Raw genomic sequence first — 23,805 nt, forward strand, 5'->3', positions numbered from 1 at the left:
ATTGCTTTGGTTCTTTAATAAAATACATGGTCTTCATCATTACTCTCCTCCATCCCCACCCACAAAAGAGAGAGAGAGAAAACAAAAACATCAAAATCTGTCATGAAATGAGTGTTCTCTCTTATTCTGCATCTCTTCCCCACATTGCTCCCTGCCCCAACTCTGGCACAAATCCAAACCTGTACCAAAAAACAAACAAACAAAAACAGAGTTATTTTAGAATCCAGAATATAACAGTGCCCCAGATAATCTCTTTCTTACATTGCTGGTAAAACATGTAAATAAATCAAGACAGTAGCATGACAAACATGTTTCATCCTTGTATTACAGAGCTGTGCTTCCTCAAAGATGTGTTCTTCCTGCTCAGAACTCACTGCAATAATGACTATCAGATCCATAAAAAAAGAGCCAGACATACAGAAGAAGGGTGAAAAAAAAAAAAACTTAAAGACACTAATTCACAGAAATTCAAAGACACCCGTTTTTAGAGATTCAAGATGGTTAAAACTGCCATGGGCAGAGTTCCGCTCATTCTGAAACTGTGTGTTTCTCTCTAATGTTTTGCCTGATTAGCGTCCCTCCAAAATTCTCCCTCCTATCCCTTATACCCCTCACCTCTCCAACTTCCACACTCCATGACCCACCTCCATCCACAGTCTGCTAACTGAATCACAGCATTATAGGACATAACAGTTTCTTCTGGGGTTTTCATTTGCAATGTTGTTAGCAAAGAGAATTTTATCTGTAAGTGTTTCTATTATACTGACAAGGTCAATTAGTTCCGTGAACTATTGGTCTTTCTGCCTGATAGCTCAGTGGATTATTCAAGTGGAACCATTCATAATCTATAACTGAATGCAGCCAATTAACCTCTAGAAACATGACAATACTGGTATCTAATGGGATTTTAAGTTTATCTTAATAACATGTCACAGTAACGTCATTTTCCCCAAAACTGGCTGTTGATTATATGATAGAAACTCTACATTTGTCTAAAATTGAATTAATTTGTAAATTATGATTTATAAATTATATACAGCAACTTCTATTTTATAGAAGTTTACCATAAAAATGTCAAAGCTTTTGAAAAACAATAATCAGCTATGTCTACATTTGCTTATATGGTTTATACAACTAAATATAGAATAGGAGAACCCTTTAAAATGCAGCATCCAGTACTTTTATCAAGATTTCTAACAAGGTGCAGAAAGCACTACTACTCCCCCCACAGAAGATACTGCGGAAATTAATTTGTATTTTACTTCAAATACTTACAAAAGCTTTAAGTTGCCAAATATTGCTTATTTTTTAAAAACACAAAAGAGAATTTGCATTAACTGAGTGTTTGCTACATGACAAGCAACATAATAAGCACTTTGCAAACTTTATCTTGACTCAGAAGCCCACTGGAAAACACTGCTATTCTTATCCTACACATTAGGAAGCTAGTAAGTGGCAAAATTGATGTATGAAGCCAAATCTATCCAGTCTGCCAAAGTGCAGTCTTTCAACATCACTTGGGCAGAAAAATATGAGATAATCCCCCATCATCTCACAGTATCATCTTGTAGTATCTGGACCACAGAGTATTGCCAGCTTCAAAACTGTCCTGTAAAAGAATGATGCCCTGTTATTACGGAGCAACAACTAGAAAAAGATGAGTGAATATGGATAACTGATACCCATATAACTATATCAACACTAAGTTTTATTAATGGTAAGTCAATCCTCTAGTTGTTTTCATTTCACTTCCAACCCAAACGTACTCCCACGTATATGAATGTATAAGTGATCCACACACAGGCCTGGGCCCATATATTTCCTGCTCATACATACAAAATCATCTGAACTGTCACACTCAATACTCCCAGTTTCTAAGCCAAAGGTATCGTCTATTATGCTGGGCCACAAAGAAGTAAAAAGCTATCTTAATACTATATCAAGATATCAATTTCTTTCCAAAGGATTTTTAAAATGAGTTTTAAGTTTTAAATAACTTTTTCATAGAGTAATTTTTAAATCATTTGACCTAGCGAGTCAACTTAACGTATGTTCTAGCAAAAATTGTATTGTGATTAACTCCATTTTTGCTTTATGAATTTCAAAAAGAAGCAATCTGTTCAATTGTTTGGCCAAACTGCCCCAAAAGCAAAAGCCTCCCAGATCGAGGAGCACACTGGGCATTTCCAAAGTCAAATACTGCTCTCAAATTCTCTGTTCTAGGAGCCTTCAGATTGGCAAGAGTGACTTTCAGGGTTTCATTCACTGCTCAGTGGAAATGTTTGCAAAAATATTTATGCAATCAGGACAGACAGAGCTTTTTTGAAAATACTGGCTTGGCTAAAACTCATGGCAGTTAAGATGTACATAAATACATTTTTTAAATGGCATTTATACCCTCCTACTCTATAAATGTATTACTATAAATACTGTATTAATTCAAAAGAAAACGTTCTCCAGAGAAAGGATTTATAGAGTCATCAGTATTAAGTCAGCTTTGCTTATTTTTTAAATAAATAGAAATAAATGTCATAAGCACAAAAAGTTTCAAGAACAAAATACAAAATCAAAGGAAGTATCCACATTAGTGAGCTGTTACCTTAGTTAGTAAAGAAAGCTCCAATATTTTGACACAATGGCTCAACATGTGCTCCAACAGATTTTACGCTATTAACTGGATCATATCAGAAAGATTAAAACTGCTAAACTATTCTTTTACAAAAAGCACAAAATAATGCTGTAGTTTTAAAGGATTATTCTGTATGTTTAATCCAATGCCAATGAAAATTTCATTAAGGTTTAAACAAAAACAAAACAAAACAAAAACAAATAGAAAATGGCATGGAATATATGCTCTATGTAACTTTGGACAATTGATACACAAATACCAAATATCAACACTAAATTTTTAAAAAGCAACATGTCATGTTTAGGTCTGACAGTGAGGAACTGAATCCAAGACAACCTGTCTACTCTCCATTACTAGCACGTGTGTGTGTGTGAAAGTTGCTCAGTCATGTCCGACTCTTTATGACCCCAAGGACTATAGAGTCCATGGAATTCTCCAGGCCAGAATACTGGAGTGGGTAGCCTTGCCCTTCTCCAGGGGATCTTTCCAACCCAGGGATCGAACCCAGGTCTCCCACATTGCAGGTGAATTCTTTATCAGCTGAGCCACAAGGGGAAGCCTTATATAAGACTTTCCAACCTTGTGAAAGGTTGGAGTAAGGATAAAGCAAGCAGCCATTATAAAACTTGAGAAAAAAGGAGAATGGAAGGGCATAAACTTGAGAAACTTAGTATCTGACACACTGCAGATGTTGTTACACAGTTTATCTTCTTTAATCTTCATGACCACCCAAACAAGAGAGGTATTGTGATTCTCATTTTTTAAAGTAAATAAACAAAGGCTCCAAGAGGACAGAGGAAATGCACTGTATCACAAAATAAGAAGTAATAGTACTACGATTTCAACTCTGATCTGACAGACTCCAAAACCTATGATTAAAGCAGCATGTGGCAAAGACAATTCAGAAACATGTTCCTTCCTCTGGCTCAAGTCTCATCCTTCTGTCCCACTTTAAATACAATATTTAAAACCCAGGCTGCAGATTATGAAACAGACTGGGTTTTGCCCCCATAAGCCAAGGTTAGAGAACTCTGTGTTCAATGGCAAGTACAATATGACTCTGGGGGAATAACAAGTTTCAAATGACTATGACTTCAGGTTAAATGGAGTTCAGTGAGTCATGGTAATTTCATGCTACTGATAATCCTGATCCTAGTCAACAGAAATTTTAATCTGAATTCCATATTTGCCTTTGATAATTCTCTCTCAACATAAGGCAACTCTTCATTCAAAGTAAGTATTTTACAGCCAGGAACATCTCTCAACGCCTTTCATTATTCATTCACCGAGAAATGACAAAAATTTTTAATGGATAAAGCTAAAGCTAACGTTTAACAACTAGATTTTACAAACTAGCTAAGAATGATTTTGAGTTGATTTTTATCCTTTCATTATCTTCAATGTGACACAACCTCCCAAATACTACAGTTGAAAAGTGAAGGCAGGCAGAGATTTCTTTTCATTCATCAGCCTGTTCTTACTCCCTAAGTGCCTCTCTTATCCTACTTAACCTGAGCTTATCACCATTGGGCCAGGAATAAGAGGTAAATTACAAGTCTCCTAGATTCTCCTAGGAGGTAAATTATATTCCCTGTAGTCATCATCTTCTCTAGGAGCATACACTTACACCAAAAAGTGGGGCTGCCAGGGTGGAATCAGTTTAAGAACTAATCTGCCTAGAATTCTTTTCTTTAGTAAAGATAAAACAGATGTCCCTCCGCTATCTTTAAAATAAATACTAGGACCATGGCTGAAGAAAAAAAATTGCACAAATAGTAACTGAGCACCTGTGTGCCACATACTCAGGCATGAGGGTGATTAAGACAGATACTGTCCCTGTGCTAGTGGAAGCTATCAAAGATTTGTGGCAGCTGATAAGAAATATAGCTTAAAATTATTAAATGGCAGAAAGGAAAGATTAGGCACAGAAATACACACAGAATTGTTATTGAGTAGGTCACAAATTTGGCTACACAGTTCCTGGCAGTCAAAGAAGAGTGGGTGTCATTATTGGTTCTCACAGTACAGAGATTCTTCTACTTAATTATAGTCCGAAGAGCTATTATTAAGTCCATTTAGTCATATGTGTGATTTTTTAACTATGAAAATCAACTGCTAATACCACATATTGGTAGCTAACAGAGCTGATGAACTTCTTCCCCTACTCACTGCTCTCTTACAACAGTCAGATCTTCATGTCTATCAAAGCCCTTAAGTTGAAAAGTTCTTCAGTAGAGGAACTTGTGCGTGTGGGCACATGCATGCGTAATAAGAACCAAAACGCTTTTCCTGAATTCAGATCTGGAGGAAATGTTTACTCTGGATCTGTACAAAAAGGCCACTTTGTGATACAGTAGACAACAATCTCAAAAATATTCCAAACAGAATTACAACAAATTTCATAATTTCTTATGTGTCTCAAAGTAGGTCTGTTGGTTAATACTAAAGAGAAATTCTATTAAAGCAATTTTATAAAATAATGCAGCCAAAGTATAATGGTTTTAATAGCTAGAGAACATGCATGTCTTCAAGAAATTCGCAATTTTAAAAAATGAGGAAACTCAACTCTTAGAAAATTAGTCTGAAGATCTAAAAATAAGCTTTAGAGACTACTGGCAACTCAGTCACTTTTTACATAAGTTTTATGTGTAATATCTCTTTATTGTAATTCGCAAAACATAGGAAAAGGAAGCTTTCATATTAAGTTTTAAGAGGTTAGCAATATCTAAAATGAGTATAATACTTAGTGAACAATGCAACCAAATGCAACCTTTTTTTTAAAGGACTATTCATTTAAAGGGTACTTCATGGCAAATAGAAGGGGGGAAAGTAGAAGCAGTGACAGATTTTACTTTTTTGGGCTCCAAAATCACTGCAGACAGTGACTGCCATGAAATTAAAAGATGCTTGCTCCTTGGAAGAAAAGCTAGGACAAACCTAGACACCATAATAAAAAGCAGAGGCATCACTTTGCCAACAAAGGTTCGTACAGTCGAAGCTATGGTTTTTGCCAGTAGTCACGTACAGACGTGAGAGTTGGCACTGTACCATAGAGAAGGCTGAGCGCCAAAGAATTGATCCTTTCAAACTGTGGTGCTGGAGACGACTTGACTCTTAAGAGCCCTCTGGACTTCAAGGAGATCAAACCAGTCCTTTCTAAAGGAAATCAACTCTGAAAATTCACTGGAAGGACTGATGCTGAAGCTGAAGCTCCAATACTTTGGCCACCTGATGCGAAGAGCTGACTCATTGGAAAAGACCCTGATGCTGGGAAAGATTGAAGGTTGGAGGAGAAGGGGACAACAGAGGATGAAATGGTTAGATAGCATCACTGATTCAATGGACACGAATTTGAGCAAGTTCTGAGAGAAAGTGGAGGACAGAGGAGCCTGGCGTGCTGCAGTCTGCGGGGTTGCAAACGACTGGACACAACTTATTGACTGAACAACAATATTCAATTTCCCCACAAATCTCAAAGAAAGTACAATTAAGGGAATAAGTCAAAGGTCACAGTTTTTATTGTATAAGGTTAGTATAGAAGAAACACTATGTTTTTACATATTGATTGGCAAGATTCACTACAATTAAGTGAAATGGGAGAAAAAGCAAAAACAGAATCTTGAAGGATGATATATACTCTGCCTGAAAAACTTAATGTACTCTGTATCTACCATTAAATAATCACAGAGTACCTTTTCCTCAACTTCAGAGGAGTCTACCGAATCTGAATACTTAGGTAAACTCACACAAAACTGAAATTCAGTAAGTTAAAAAATACAAGATTATCTGAACAGGGATTCTTTGAAAATTAGACACTAAACACACTAATGAGTCTAAATATTTTAGGGTTAGAATCTATGTATTTTCAAGGTTGCTTTCTAAATAAGAATAAATGTATATACTAAAATAGCATTTTAAATAATTACTGGCTATAAGTCTGTTAATAATTATTTTATTGATTTCTATTATAAAATTGGAGATGTTTTCTACAAAAAAAAATCAGGGTACTTATTATTATGAAATCTCATCTGTTTATTCATCAAGCATGTTCTTCTTCAGGGAAGAAGTAGGGAAAACATTAGTTGTCAGTTTGTTATAATTACTATTTTATATGAGTTCAGTGTGTCAATTAAACCCTAAGAAAACTGCTTACTCTCAGTGGTAGGGAGATAAAGAATAACTATTTTTAACAAAGATTATTTTTTAAAGCAGTTTTTTGTTCACAGCAAAAGAGAGACAAATCTATAGATTTCCCATATACCCCTGCCCCACATAAGCATCAGTTCAGTTCAGTTCAGTGGCTCAGTTGTGTCCGACTCTTTGCGACCCCATGAATCACAGCACGCCAGACCTCCCTGTCCATCACCAACTCCCGGAGTTCACTCAGACTCACGTCCATCGAGTCAGTGATGCCATCCAGCCATCTCATCCTCGGTCGTCCCCTTCTCCTCCTGCCTCCAATCCCTCCCAGCATCAGAATCTTTTCCAATGAGTCAACTCTTCGCATGAGGTGGCCAAAGTATTGGAGTTTCAGCTTTAGCATCATTCTTTCCAAAGAAATCCCAGGGCTGATCTCCTTCAGAATGGACTGGATAGATCTCCTTGCAGTCCAAGGGACTCTCAAGAGTCTTCTCCAACACCACAGTTCAAAAGCATTAATTCTTCGGTGCTCAGCCTTCTTCACAGTCCAACTCTCATATCCATAAATGACCACAGGAAAGACCAGAGCCTTGACTAGATGGACCTTAGTCAGCAAAGTAATGTCTCTGCTTTTGAATATACTATCTAGGTTGGTCGTAATTTTTCTTCCAAGGAGTAAGCATCTTTTAATTTCATGGCTGCAGTCACAATCTGCAGCGATTTTGGAGCCCAAAAACATAAAGTCTGACAGTGTTTCCACTGTTTCCCCATCTATTTCCCATGAAGTGATGGGACTGGTTGCCATGATTTTCGTTTTCTGAATGTTGAGCTTTAAGCCAACTTTTTCACTCTTCTCTTTCACTTTCATCAAGAGGCTTTTTAGTTCCTCTTCACTTTCTGCCATAAGGGTGGTGTCATCTGCATAGCTGAGGTTACTGAGATTTCTCCCAGTAATCTTGACTCCAGCTTGTGTTTCTTTCAGTCCAGCGTTTCTCATGATGTACTCTGCGTAGAAGTTAAATAAGCAGGGTGACAATATACCGCCTTGACGTACTCCTTTTCCTATTTGGAACCAGTCTGTTGTTCCATGTCCAGTTCTAACTGTTGCTTCCTGACCTGCAGACAGATTTCTCAAGAGGCAGGTCAGGTGGTCTGGTATTCCCATCTCTCTCAGAATTTTCCACAGTTTATTGTGATCCACATAGTCAAAGACTTTGGCATAGTCAATAAAGCAGAAATAGATGTTTTTCTGGAACTCTCTTGCTTTTTCCGTGATCCAGTGGATGTTGGCAATTTGATCTCTGGTTCCTCTGCCTTTTCTAAAACCAGCTTGAACATCTGGAAGTTCACGGTTCACGTATTGCTGAAGCCTGGCTTGGAGAATTTTGAGCATTACTTTACTAGCATGTGAGATGAGTGCAATTGTGTGGTAGTTTGAGCATTCTTTGGCATTGCCTTTCTTTGGGATTGGAATGAAAACTGACCTTTTCCAGTCCTGTGGCCACTGCTGAGTTTTCCAAATTTGCTGGCATATTGAGTGCAGCACTTTCACAGCATCACCTTTCAGGATTGGAAACAGCTCAACTGGAATTCCATCACCTCCACTAGCTTTGTTCGTAGTGATGCTTTCCAAGGCCTACTTGACTTCACATTCCAGGATGTCTGGCTCTAGATTAGTGATCACATCATCATGATTATCTGGGTCATGAAGATCTTTTTTGTACAGTTCTCCTGTGTATTCTTGCCACTTCTGCTTCTGTTATGTCCATACCATTTCTGTCCTTTATCAAGCCCATCTTTGCATGAAATGTTCCTTTGGTATCTCTAATTTTCTTGAAGAGATCTCTAGTCTTTCCCATTTTGTTGTTTTCCTCTATTTCTTTGCATTGATCGCTGAAGAAGGTTTCTTATCTCTTCTTGCTATTCTTTGGAACTCTGCATTCAGATGCTTATATCTTTCCTTTTCTCCTTTGCTTTTCACCTCTCTTCTTTTCACAGCTATTTGTAAGGCCTCCCCAGACAGCCATTTTGCTTTTTTGCATTTCTTTTCCATGGGGATGGTCTTCATCCCTGTCTCCTGTACAATGTCACAAACCTCATTCCATAGTTCATCAGGCACTCTATCTATCAGATCTAGGCCCTTAAATCTATTTCTCACTTCCACTGTATAATCATAAGGGATATGATTTAGGTCATACCTGAATGGTCTAGCGGTTTTCCCTACTTTCTTCAATTTCAGTCTGAATTTGGCAATAAGGAGCTCATGATCTGAGCCACAGTCAGCTCCTGGTCTTGTTTTTGTTGACTGTATGGAGCTTCTCCATCTTTGGCTGCAAAGAATATAATCAGTCTGATTTCAGTGCTGACCATCTGGTGATGTCCATGTGTAGAGTCTTCTCTTGTGTTGTTGGAAGACGGTGTTTGCTATGACCAGTGCATTTTCTTGGCAAAACTATTAGTCTTTGCCCTGCTTCATTCCGCATTCCAAGGCCAAATCTGCCTGTGACTCCAGGTGTTTCTTGACTTCCTGTTTTGCATTCCAGTCCCCTATAATGAAAAGGACACCTTTTTTGGGTGTTAGTTCCAAAAGGGCTTGTAGTCTTCATAAAGCCATTCAACTTCAGCTTCTTCAGCATTACTGGCTGGGGCATAGACAGCCTCCCCCTTTATCAACATCCAGCACCAGATTGCTACATATGTTACAAAGGGTGAACCTCTACTGACACATCATAATCATCTGAGGTCCAAAGTTTACATTCAGAGTTCTACTCCTACCTTATATATTCTATGGAATTGGACACATGTATTATGTTGGAGCTGAAGTAACTGTGGTTTTGCACTGTTGAACTTTGCATCCGATACTGGAATACATTCTTGTAGTATTTGCTCAGCGTTCAAATGATCTTTCGATGAATTTGTGGGGAAGAAAGTGGTCTCTCCATCCTATTCCTCTGCCATCTTAGGACCGCCCCCTGGAATACTTTCTTAAATAAATGTGGTTATGTTATATATCATTTTAATGCCCATTTCTCAATTTATATGTTTTCTTTTTTTTTTTGCTAGTGACATTACTTGCTATTTATTTTAGACTATGGAAATGACAGACAAAAAGCAAATCAAGCAATTTTCTTATTTGAGTTCAAAATGGGTCGTAAAGCGGCACTGACAACTTGCAACATCAATAGTGCATTTGGCCCAGGAACTGCTAACGAACATACAGCGCAGTGGTGGTCCAAGAAGTTTTGCAAAGAAAACAAGGGCCTTGAAGATGAGGAGTGTAGTAGCCAGCCATTGGAAGTTGACAATGATCAATCAAGAAGATAGTCAAAGCCGATCCTCTTACAACTACACAGGAAGTTGCCAAAGAACTCAGTGTCAACCATTCTATGGTCATACAGCATTTGAAGCAAATTGGAAAGATTAAAAAGCTCAGTAAGTGGGTGCCTCATGAGCTGACCAAAAAAAAAAAAAATCGTCATTTTGAAGTGTCGTCTTTTCTACGCCAACAATAATGAACCATTTCTCCATTGGATTGTGACATGTGAGAAAAGTGGATTTTATACGACATCCAGTGAAGACCAGCTCAGCGGCTGGACAGAGAAGAAGCTTTAAAGTACTTCCCAAAGCCAAGTGAAAGTTGCTCAGTCGTGTCCAACTCTTGGTGAGCCCGTGGACTACAGAGTCCATGAAATTCTCCAGGACAGAAAACTGGAGTGGGTACCCGTTCCCTTCTCCAGGGCATCTTCCCAGCTCAGGGATCGATCCCAGGTCTCCTACATTGCAGGCGATTCTTTACCAGCTGAGCCACCAGGGAAGCCCCTCATAGCCAAACTAGCACCAAAAAACGGTCATGGCCACTGTCTGGTGTGTTCTGCTGCCAGTCTGATCCACTACAGCTTTCTGAATCCTAGCAAAACCATTACATCTGAGAAGCATGCTCAGCAAACCCAATGAGATGCACTAAAAACTGCAATGCCTGCAGCTGGCATTGGTCTTCAGAAAGGGCCCAATTCTTTTGCATGATAACGCCCGATCACACGTCACACAACTAACACTTCAACTTTTTAATCAACACTCAAAAGCTGAATGAATTGGGCTATGAAGTTTTGCCTCACCTGACCTCTCGCCAACTGACTACCATTCTTCAAGCATCTTGACAAGTTTTTGCAGGGAAAATGCTTCCACAAATAGCAGAAAGTGCTTTCTAACCGTTCGTTGAACCCTGGAGCACAGATTTTTATGCCATACGAATAAACAAACTTATTTCTCATTGGCAAGAATGTGTTGATTGTAATGATCCCTATCTTGATTAATAAAGATGTGTTTGAGCCTAGATATAATGACAAAAGTTCACCATCCAAAACCACAATTATGCTTGCACCAACCTGATACCATGATATGTATCCATCTTTATAGTATCACAAAGAGTATCTTCACAGCTCTAAAAATCTTCTCAGTCCCAGCTATTCATCTTCCCATCACACCCAACTCCTGGCAATCTGTGATCTTCTTATTCCCCCCTCCAGTGTGCCTCTTCTAGAATGTCACACAGTTAATATTATATAATATGTAGCCTTTCAAGATTGAATCTTTCCACTAGCACTATACATTTAAGGTTCCTCCATGTCTTTTCATGGGATGAGAGTCCATTTCGTTTTAACACTGAATAACATTCCATTGTCGGTTTATTTATCCATTTACCTATGGAGGGATGGCTTGGTTGCTTCCATTTTAGCAATTGTGAATAAAACTGCTATAAACATCTGGGTGCAGGATTTTGTGTGGAAATAAGTTTTCAAGATTCTGTGTGGATTTTTCAGGATTTCATGTGGCTGTAACTTTACAAGACTTTTTAGAACTAACACCCAAAAAAGATGTCCTTTTCATTATAGGGCACTGAAATGCAAAAGTAGGAAGTCAGGAAACACCTGGAGTAACAGGCAAATTTGGCCTTGGAGTATGGAATGAAGCAGGACGAAGGCTAATAGAGTTTTGCCAAGAGAACACACTGGTCATAGCAAACACCCTCTTCCAACAACACAAGAGAAGACTCTACACATGGACATCACCAGATGGTCAACAATGAAATCAGATTGATTATATTCTTTGCAGCCAAAGATGGAGAAGCTCTATACAGTCAACAAAACAAGACCAGGAGCTGACTGTGGCTCAGATCATGAGCTCCTTATTGCCAAATTCAGACTGAAATTGAAGAAAGTAGGGAAAACCACTCACCATTTAAGTATGACCTAAATCAAATCCCTTATGATTATATAGTGGAAGTGAGAAATAGATTAAAGGGCCTAGATCTGATAGATAGAGTGCCTGATGAACTATGGATGGAGCTTCGTGACACTGCACAAGAGATAGGGATTGAGACCATCCCCATGGAAAAGAAATGTAAAAAAGCAAAATGGCTGTCTGGGGAGGCCTTACAAATAGCTGTGAAAAGAAGAGAGGCGAAAAGCAAAGGAGAAAAGGAAAGATATAAGCATCTGAATGCAGAGTTCCAAAGAATACCAAGAAAAGATAAGAAAGCCTTCCTCAGCAATCAATGCAAAGAAATAGACGAAAACAACAGAATGGGAAAGGTTAGAGATCTCTTCAAGAAAATTAGAGATACCAAGGGAACATTTCATGCAAAGATGGGCTTGATAAAGGACAGAAATGGTATGGACTTAACAGAAGATATTAAGAAGAGGTGGCAAGAATACACAGAAGAACTGTAGAAAAAAAATCTTCATGACCCAGATAATCATGATAGCGTGATCACTAATCTAGAGCCAGACATCCTGGAATGTGAAGTCAAGTAGGCCTTGGAAAGCATCACTACGAACAAAGCTAGTGGAGGTGATGGAATTCCAGTTGAGCTGTTTCCAATCCTGAAAGATGATGCTGTGAAAGTGCTACACTCAATATGCCAGCAAATTTGGAAAACTCAGCAGTGGCCACAGGACTGGAAAAGGTCAGTTTTCATTCCAATCCCAAAGAAAGGCAATGCCAAAGAATGCTCAAACTACCACACCATTGCACTCATCTCACACTCTAGTAAAGTAATGCTCAAAATTCTCCAAGCCAGGCTTCAGCAATACGTGAACCGTGAACTTCCAGATGTTCAAGCTGGTTTTAGAAAAGGCAGAGGAACCAGAGATCAAATTGCCAACATCCACTGGATCACGGAAAAAGCAAGAGAGTTCCAGAAAAACATCTATTTCTGCTTTATTGAATGTGCCAAAGCCTTTGACTGTGTGGATCACAATAAACTGTGGAAAATTCTGAGAGAGATGGGAATACCAGACCACCTGACCTGCCTCTTGAGAAACCTATATGCAGGTCAGGAAGCAACAATCAGAACTGGACATGGAACAACAGACTGGTTCCAAATAGGAAAAGGAGTACGTCAAGGCAGTATATTGTCACCCTGCTTATTTAATTTCTATGCAGAGTACATCATGAGAAACACTGGACTGGAAGAAGCACAAGCTGGAATCAAGATTGCGGGAGAAATATCAATTACCTCAGATATGCAGACGACACCACCCTTATGGCAGAAAGTGAAGAGGAACTAAAAAGCCTCTTGATGAAAGTGAAAGAGAAGAGTGAAAAAATTGGCTTAAAGCTCAACATTCAGAAAATGAAGTTCATGGCTAGAGGTCCCATCACTTCACAGCAAACAGATGGGGAAACAGTGGAAACAGTGGCTGATTTTATTTTGGGGGGGGCTCCAAAATCACTGCAGATTGTGACTGCAGCCATGAAATTAAAAGACGCTTACTCCTTGGAAGGAAAGTTATGACCAACCTAGATAGCATATTAAAAAGTAGAGACATCATTTTGCCAACAAAGGTTCAACTAGTCAAGGCTATGGTTTTTCCAGTAGTCATGTATGGATGTGAGAGTTGGACTGTAAAGAAAGCTGAGTGCCGAAGAATTGATGCTTTTGAACTGTGGTGTTGGAGAAGACTCTGGAGAGTCCCTTCAACTGCAAGGAGATCCAACCAGTCCATTCTGAAGGAGATCAGCCCTGGGATTTCTTTGGAAAGAATGATGCTAAAGCTGAAACTCCAGTACTTTGGCCACCTCATGTGAAGGGTTGATTCATTGGAAAAGATTCTGATGCTGGGAAGGATTGGGGGCAGGAGGAGAAGGGGACGACAGAGGATGAGATGGCTGGATGGCATCACTGACTCGATGGACATGAGTTTGGGTGAACTCTGGGAGTTGGTGATGGACAGGGAGGCCTGGCGTGCTGCGATTCATGGGGTTGCAAAGAGTCGGAAACGACGAGTGACTGAACTGAACTGAAGTTTTCAACTCCTCTGAGTAAATTTCAAAGTGCAAGGCTGCTGGATCATATGGTAAGAGTACATTTAGTTTTTTAAGAAACCGCCAAACTGTCTTCCAACGTGAAAGCGAACGTGGCTCAGTCATGTCTGACTCCTTGTAACCCCAGGCTCCTCAGTCTATGGATTTCTCCAGGCAAAAATACTGGAGAGAGTAGCCACTCTCTTCTCCAGTGGCTCTTTCCAACCAGGAACTGAGCGCAGGTCTTCTGCATGGCAGGTGGACTCTCTACAGTCTGAGTCACCAGGGACGTGGCTGCACTATCTTGCCTTCCAACCAGCAGTGAGAGTTCCTTCTGTCCCATGTCCTTGTGAGGACTGGGTTCACTAAGTGCTCAGGACTCTTGCCATCCTAGTAAAATGTGTACTATCATCTGCTTTTAGTTCGCATGTCCCCGGTTACATATGATGCAGACCATGTTTTCATATGCTTAGGTGCCATTCGTGTATCTTCTTTGGCGAGATGTTTGGTAAGCACTTTGGCCTATTATTAAAATCAGGTTGTTAGTTTCCTTATTGAGTTTTTAAAGTTCTCTGTATATTTTGGATAACAGTGCTTTATGAGAGATATCTTTTGCAAATATTTTCTCCCAGTCTGTGGCTTGTCTTCTCATTCTCTTAGCATTATATATTTCAATCTGTGGTATCTGTAACTATATGATAATTTTGTTCATTTGGTGGCAAAGAATGGGAACCTACAGATTATGTAAGATCCAGAATAAGAATTTATAATCTTCATTATCAAAAATAAGGCAGTAGCAATTTTACACAGCTATTTAAGAAACACCATATTAATTTAGAACAAGATAAGGCTTCAGACAATAAGAATTGTTAGATAGCTAACATCTAAACAATTTCCCTACTACTGTCTCAAAGTTACAGTATCATTCAGTCTGATTCTAGATCTTTTCTTATGAGAAGTACTTTGAAGGTCGCCTCTCCCCTACTTAATTAAGCACCAGAGACCAAGATTAGTTATGGACCATTTTAGCTAATTATCATTTTTAAGCTAATTACAAAGTAGACAATTTGTTCTGAAAATAGTACTGAGATAGTTGAACTACTGTTTCTGTTTTCCACCATCAACTATAATTGTAAATATAAGAGGAAAGATATCCTGTCCCCCAAAATCTACAAATGCTTGTGGCCACAGAAAAAGTATCAATTGGCTTATATTCCCAGGGTTCCTACTCCAATATTCTCACTCTTTTATTCTTAAACTTGGAGGTTTTTTTCTTTTCTCCTTAGGAATCTTATTCTCCAAATTACCCTGATTAAAGGTCTTTATAAAATCATTAAGCAAAAGCAATCAGCAAAAAGAAAAGCAAATATTTATAAACATGTATGCCAACAACGGGCTTCCCAGGTGGTGCCAGCAGTAGAGAACTTGCCTGCCAATGCAGGAAACCTAAGAGTCACAGGTTCAATCCCTGGGTCAGGAAGATGCTCTGGAGGAGAACACAGCAACGCACTCCACTATTCTTACCTGGAGAATCCCATGGACAGAGGAAACTGGTGGGCTATAGTTCACACGCAACCGAAGTGACCTAACATGCACGCACACACGCGAACAACTTTAGCATTACATGTATCAATAATTTTCAAGAGGATATACCAAGGGAGTAAACAATTTTTAAATACATTTCAAAAATCAATAATCAATCTATCCCACCACTTACTAATTAGTACTAACTAGTTCACTTCCTCAGGTACAGATTTCAATTTTTCTTTAAAACTTGATGAAATGTCTTGGTAACTTGTATCTAATGTGATTTTTTTTTAAGGAAAAAAATGAAAGAAATACATAATGTTCGTTGGTTCCCAGCTAAAAACTGCTTTGTTGTGTGACCCTGGGCAGCTTACTTCACCTCATGGTGTATTGCTTGTAAGTAATGGCATCGTACTTGGTAAGAAGCTGCTAACTGGTGGCCACATCCAGCAGTAAATATACCTTGTTTGCCCAGCATGTTTTAAAAATCGGGAAATTTCATATTCAAATCCAGATTTAGGATTTCTCTTTAAAAACTGCAAGACTGGCAACCCTGCAAGGTAAGAAAGGCTGCAACTGAGTTTGTTCAGCATCTGAGTTCCTAATGAACTAAATCACCTCTAAAGCCCCATTCAGTCCTCACGGTCTCATGTTGAGCGTGAGCCCTACAGCACAAGATCCACTTCGCCTCTCTAAGCCTCAGCTTGATTTGAACATGGGGATGATACCTGACCACCACGTGAGCTTTGGAGAGGAAAAAACAAAACTGTGACTGTGACTGCTTAGCACAGGGACGTGTGTAGAAAGTACTTAATGAGCCACAAAGCTAACAATAAACACAAATAATAGTGAACACAACAACTCAAAAACGATTCTGTGATGGTCAATCCAATCTAAATCGAAACTGAGGGACTTCTCTGGTGGTCCAGAGGCTAAGACTCTGCACTCCCAATGCAGGGCACCCGGGTTCAATCCCTGGTCAGGGAACTAGATCCCATATGCTGCAACTAAGAGTTTGCATTCCTCAACTAAGACCAGGAGCAGCAGATTTAAAAAAATAAATATTTTTTAAAAAATCAAAATTGACACGCCAATTCTTTTCTTCCAAATGCAACACTGGTCCTATAAAAAAATCAACTATTTGCCCTAATATTTGGAGAATATGAATTCTTCATTTAACACGTGTGAAATAAGAGGCTGACAAAAAAAAAAAATGAAAGTCTCTCAGTAGGCTCACCTCAATTCAATATATATTTAAATTATGAAAAATATTTTCAGCAGGTATCTCTTAGCAAGAAACACTGCAGCTCTTTCTGTTGCTACTACTGTTCTGATCAGGGTCATTTTAGTAGCCAGAGATAAAAACTCAATCAAAAGTCTACAGGAAGCAGGAGATTATGGAAAGGTTTATATATACATGGGAAACCAGGAGAAAATAAACACCCAGGTATCAGAAAGGTCAGGAAATGAAAAATGCTGGGGCAGCAGCCACTTGTCCCACCCTACTTGTCTCTCTCCTGGTGTCTCTGTCCTTATACCCACTCCATTCATACGCCATCCTGCCCACTCCTGTACCTCACAGCTTATAATCTTCTAACTTCAAAGCTTCAATGGTGCATGGCCCTTCACCTTACCCCTTCTTCTTCAAATTACTATGTTTTTCCATCAAGTCTTACTGCTAACTTGCCTGTTTCTTACAAGCCATCCTTTGGAGAGAGGCAAAAAATTAAAAAATAGAACTACCATATGATTCTGCGATTCCACTTCTGGATTTATACTCCAAAGAACTGAAAGTAGGGTTTCAAAGAAATATTTGCCCACCCGTGTTCAAAGCAGCATTATTCACAATAATCTCGAGGTAGAGGCCACTGAGTGTCCATTGTCAGGGGGATGGGTAAACATAACGTGGTCTATATATACAACGGAATGTGACTTAGCCTTAGAAAGGAAAGGGATCCTGTCACATGCCACAACTTGGATGAACCTCGAAGACATCATGCTAGCTGAAATATGCTAGTCACGAAACGACATAGACTGCATGACTTCACTCCTATGAGGTATAGAAGGCAGTCAAATTCAGAGACAGAGAGCTGACTGGTGGTTACTGGGGTCTGAGGGGAGGGAAATGACAAGGACTTGTTTTAATGGACACAGATTTTCAGTTTGGCAAGATGAAAACATTCTGGAGATCTGTTATATAGCAGTGTGAATATACTTAATGCTACTCGACTATATACTTAAAAATGTTAAGATGACAAACTCTATGGGGTTATTTTTTTATCACAATTAAAACATTTTTTTTTTCTGAGAAGGAATCGACTGGATTTATTTAGATAACCTTTTTGAAGTGAAGTATACAAACATGGGTCAGTGGCAAGTCTACGGACTAACTGCTGGTTTGACTTTTTTATTAAAGTCTACTGCTTCCGACACCTGCTAGGTTTTCAGTCAGGTGCTCAGTCCTGGCTCATTCAGCTGCTCACACTCAGTAAGCGTTCTTTACATAACAGGGGTTGATAATCCATATCTCACTTTCATATTTGTAAGTGAAGCACATAAGAAAGTGCACTTTATTGCATCTTTGTGTTACATCCTGCCATGCGTGTGTGTGTGTGAAGTCGCTTCAGTCGTGTCTCTTATGTCTCCTGCATTGGCAAGCAGGTTCTTTACCAGCAGCACCACCTGGGAAACCCACATCCTGCCGTATGATTAAATAAAGTGAAAGTGTTAGTTGCTCAGCTATGTCGAACTCTTTGCGACCCCATGGACAGCAGCCCTCCAGGCTCCATGGAATTCTCCAGGCAAGAATACTGGAGTAGGTTGCCATTCCCTTCTCCAGGGAATCTTCCTGACCCAGGGATCAAACCCAGGTCTCCTGCATTGCAGGCAGATTCCTTACTGAGCCATCACGGAAGCCCAGGGTTAAATAAAGGGCTTTCTAATTCTGTTTTTTCGTTGTTGTTTTCTTTGCCCTTGACTGTTACTACTGTCACTCTGCCTAAAAAAAATTTTTTTAAGTGCAGTTTTTCCATAACTGCTGTGAAAATGCTCTTGTAAAAAGCAACTAGACAGCACAATGCTCTTGAAAGAAACCCCGTCGACTTCACAGTTTCTTTCAAGTATGCATCAGCAGGACAAAACCTTCCAATTTAAAGACTTATGAAACAAGAATACCCATCAGAATCTTCTTAGCACAAATACTATGACAGGAAAACTTAGAATTCTTGCTACAAAAGCAAATTAATTTCATTAGTCTCCAATCTATTAATAGAAATTTAGAAACTATCCCTCCAAAGGGTGACTAAACTACTTGCAAGAACTGCTTTAGTTCAGAGCTGCATTAAGTACATTGCCTATTACAACGTGTCACACAGGCTTAGGAAGGAAACTCTTCAGTCCCTATCTAACTGAGTTCTTGACCATTATCAGTTCCGTGACATTACATCTCCTTGATTCTTATTTTCACCTCTGGCAGTTCCTCTCAGCATTTTTCATTGGATGGCCTTTTACTACCCAATCCTTGAATACTGGCATTTCCCCCAGTTTCAACTCTGGTATTCTTTTCAACCATACGCACACGTTGAATGACATCGAAACTCACACCTAAGCTGATACTTACACACGGATGATCCCCAAACCTATACCTCTAACCTAGACTTTTTCCCTCGGGTTCAGCTTCATGGACCTGACTACCCACTGAAAAAGTCTTCCATCTGAAAAGATACAAGAAATCAGAGGCAAAATTAATCTCATTAGCTTAAACTTCCTCTCCATCCCCACCTCTATGGTCCTTACTCTATTCCATTTCCAATTAAATCGCAATATTCAACCAGATGCCAGACATGAAAAGAATGCTAGATGTCCCGTTCTACCTACTCGAATCACCTGCGGATACTCCCAGGTAGCTATCATTCACTAGTCCTTTGCATTCTACTTCAAACACATCCCTTCCTCTTGGACCCAACCGCTCTCACCTTAGGTAAATCCTCGTAATTTGTATCCTGGTCCCCTGGAGGAGGAAATGGAGACCCACCAGTTTTCTTGCCTGAAAAATTCCATGGACAGATGAGTCTGGTGGGCTACAGTTCAAAGGGTGGCAAAAGAGTTGGACGCAACTGAGCGAGTAAGCCTGCACTCACAGGACTACATGCCTGGTTTTCACATTGCTCCAGTCCCACCATAGCCAGGATTTCACTTTATCAGTGTTTCCTCATTTCAAGTCTAAGCTCCCTAGAAGTCTGACAGCAGGCACAATCTGACTTCACCCATATCATTTTCAGTGGAACAAATGTATTTACTCTACAAAAAAAAAGGTAAACTCCTTACGTACACAGGCCATTACCATCACAGTAAGTATGCTGAAAGAATAAACACTCTTCCCGTCTTTCCTGAGATGCCTCACACCTACCCAGCTGTCGGGCATGCTAAACTCCCGGCAGTTCTGCCACCAGGCCAGACCTGCATGCCTCCATATCTTTGTATGGAGCCTCTATGTTGGAACAGCTCCGCTTTATCCTCCACCTGAGGAGGCTTCACATCTATCCTTCAGATTCAGTTGAACCATCACCTCTTTTAGAAAAAATGTTCAAACTATCATTATCATTAAATTAAAAAAACTTTAAACTATTGTGTTCTCATTCACGCTGTGTGTATTTACTAAATTGTAATTGTTGATTTATTTGCCTGTCTCTTCCACCAGACTGCAAAGTGCTTGAAGGCAGAAACAGTGACTATCTCTGCTGTATCCCTTGTACCTAATACAGTGTCTGGCACTTAACAGCCTCTAAATAAATATTTACTCAACAAAGCATGAATCTGTCTTACATGGGAATTGCCAGGCTATGCAAAAAATCTATAGTTTAAGTTTGTGGTCAAACAAAAAATAAGAGATACAAGAATGTTCCTCTCCTAAAAATATATATACTATTCTATTCTGTAATATATTTTAGTTTCAAGATGAAACATACGCCAAATGCATAGTTATCTCAACTCCATTTTAGAAATAAGTAATGTATGTACTGATGATTATGAATATTTTTCATTATGTTCAGAAAGGGATAAAAGACAACACTATTTCAAAAAAACTGTGTGTACCACACCAAAATATTCTACACTCATTTCAAAATGTCCTAAAATTAGTTATAAAAACTGATTTTAAAATATATTTTCTTTCCAATTAGCTAAATTCAATAAAAACTATTTTTTCCAAAGGCTCAGTAAATTAAACACTGTCTTATCAAACCAAATTGTGTCTGTAGATACTGCCTAAATCATTCTACTTTATATCAAGTTGTTTAAAATAGGCCTCTCATAAGAAAGTAAATAAAAGTAGATTTTAAGATCAATGGAGAGAGTCAGAGCCTTTGTCTGCATCTCCGCACTCTACCACACACATTAATGGAACGCAAATTATAATAGTAAATGTTATTTTAACAGAAGAGCTGACTTATTAACCACTTCTGTCAAAGTACCATATATGGACTCTCATAGCCATGCTACTGATTTAAGACACAAGGTAGACAGCCAAAATGCTCGCCCACATGGAAGAAAAGGAAAATATCATTATGGCTCTCTTAACATTAAAGACTTGTTTCAAGCCTCCTCTTAAAAAAAGAAAAAAAGAAAAAAACACTTGGTAAGAGCTTTATTATCTGAAGACAAAAGCAAGGCTTAAAATTCACTTAAGCACTCAATTTTGGGCTCTATCAGTACTTTATCCTCTTGTGGCTACAAATTTTAGAAGTAAAATACTAACAATGAACCAAAGGACAACTTTCACATATGCTGAAAACATCTGCTTAACCTTAAATTAGCAAGTTGTTTTTCATAAACTGTGTAGAAGTAATTTTGAGAGTTGCCACTATATGTCTAATAAATGACTTTCGTTTTATATTTGAGAACAAAAATTCCTACAATAGCTTTTTTTATGGGAATGAGAATACACACAGAGATAAAAAGAGAACTGTCTTTAGTAATTTTTTAAAAAACTTTTTATCTTGTATTGGAGTATAGTCGATTAACAACGTTGTAATAGTTTCAGGTAAACAGCAAAGGGACTCAGCCATACATATACATGTATCTATTCGCCCAGTTAGAAAACTTAGATTTTAAATTTTCTTAGATTTTAGCTGGGGATGTATTCTAAAATGATCACATTTAATACACAGTAGTATTCTGGTTCCTCACGCTAAACAACAAAAAATTTCCTTCTCTCAGATTTTCCCTTCTGAGAGCAAAGAAAAAGAACAACATCAAATGAAAACATAATGCTAAAATACAAAGGATTTAAACAGTTAAAAAGAAACTATATCTTTATTTGAAAACATCTCTAGAATAACTTCCTGGACAGCATGAACATGATTTCTTGCATAAAAGTAACAGAACTGAGATGAAATATATTGAAAAGATAATGACACAGGCTCTGAAATGCTAAATTCTTCCTTCCATATAGAAATAGTCTCTTCTGCAGAAACAATCAATTATAAACATAAAATGTTCTTAGGCTGTTGGTTTCCAATCTGTGTAGGATACATAATTTTGAAAACAGGAAAGCAGAATGAGCAGCATAAATAAATTCAACTCTGGTATGAAAAATGTTCCAATTGGCCAAACCTAGAGTCAGTATCTTGCATCCATTAAACAGAAAGTCTAAACTTAATTCCTGTGTTAACTTTCTCTTCAGGAATACAGGTTAAAATATGCATTCTAGAATAGTAAAGGAAGGGCCTGATCTTTTTGCAGAGATTTTTCAACAGAGGAAACAAAGATCTACATATAATGCCATACTTTATAACTGAGATGAAAGAAAGTATATGCTAGAAAACTAGAAATCCTGGTTAAACAGGATGACCGATAAGTTTTTCTTACCCTGAGCTATAATTTTTTTCAAAGTTGCTATTTCAAATCAATAACAAAGTTATAGAAAATAGGCTTTAGAGTGTTTCAAGTAAACAAATCCATAATTTCTAGTAAAAAAGGAAAACCTATTAAAACACTCCAATACACACTACACCCTCCGGTGGGCAAGCATCCATGGAAAAATATAAAAAGATTTAGTTGGATTTTCCACTCAGTTAAATCAGTCCTATAACTAATAAAATGATGGTTCTAAAAACTTCATAAAAGTTCACACTATTTTAATCACTTGTCTTAGTATCTGAGTTAGAAAAAGCAAAGATTTTTTAAAAGTAAAAATTTAGATGTGATAGAAGAGTAACATTAAGAAAATAAAATATCCTTTGCTTATCTTTCCTTTAAAAACAAAGTGCTATCGAATTCTTAACTTCTTCAACTTACAAAAGAAAAAAGTAAACAGAATAAATCACATATAAAGATGTATAATTAAAGATAAAAGTATTCTTTATACTATGAGCTGCAAAGGCAGCACTAATATTTTAAAGCAAAATCCAAAAATTATGGTTCCTTAGCGAGAACTGTGGCAGAGAAACAGTATGTTCATTAAGTTTTTCAGGAAAACAACTTACATTATCACCTGGTAATATTTATTATTATTGGTCTCATGAGGCTATGTGGTCACTACACAGAAATATAAACACACTTAGAGACTATTTAAAAGAGCCCTTATTCTATATGGCTAATGTTTCATGACTTAAATGATATAATAAAAGCAAAGACTAGATTAAAAGTATTCTACAATGGTCCAAATATTCGTTAAAGTTCCTATAATTTACAAATACAAACATATATTTAACACATATCTAGAAATCAGACATGAAGACTACAGTTCCCAAAATGCATTAAAGAATTTTTTAATACACTCTTGAAAAAACGAGTGCAACTAGGACTACTTGAGGTATTCAACTTAATCTCTAAGTTTAGGAGAACAGCAATTAAAGGACAACAGTGACATCTAGTGGACGTTATAAATATATGCCATACATGCTGCTACCGCTGCTGCTGCTGCCAAGTCGCTTCAGTCGTGTCCGACTCTGTGCGACCCCAGAGACGGCAGCCCACCAGGCTCCCCCGTCCCTGGGATTCTCCAGGCAAGAGCACTGGAGTGGGTTGCCATTTCCTTCTCCAATGCATGAAAGTGAAAAGTGAAAGTGAAGTCGCTCAGTCGTGTCCGACTCTTAGCGACCCCATGGACTGCAGCCTACCAGGCTCCTCCGCCCATGGGATTTTCCAGGCAAGAGTGCTGGATTGGGGTGCCATTGCCTTCTCCAAAACGCAAGCTAAGATTA

At 38.4% G+C, this 23,805-nt stretch overlaps 1 protein-coding gene across 2 annotated transcripts in view; it reads right to left on the bottom strand.

Moving 5' to 3' along the window:
• Positions 1-23,805, bottom strand: part of ANAPC10 (anaphase promoting complex subunit 10) — an 85,808-nt gene that overhangs the window by 23,952 nt on the left and 38,051 nt on the right. The window lies entirely within an intron of this gene.

Source organism: Capra hircus, chromosome 17, assembly GCF_001704415.2.
Source record: "Capra hircus breed San Clemente chromosome 17, ASM170441v1, whole genome shotgun sequence".
Taxonomy (NCBI): domain Eukaryota; kingdom Metazoa; phylum Chordata; class Mammalia; order Artiodactyla; family Bovidae; genus Capra; species Capra hircus.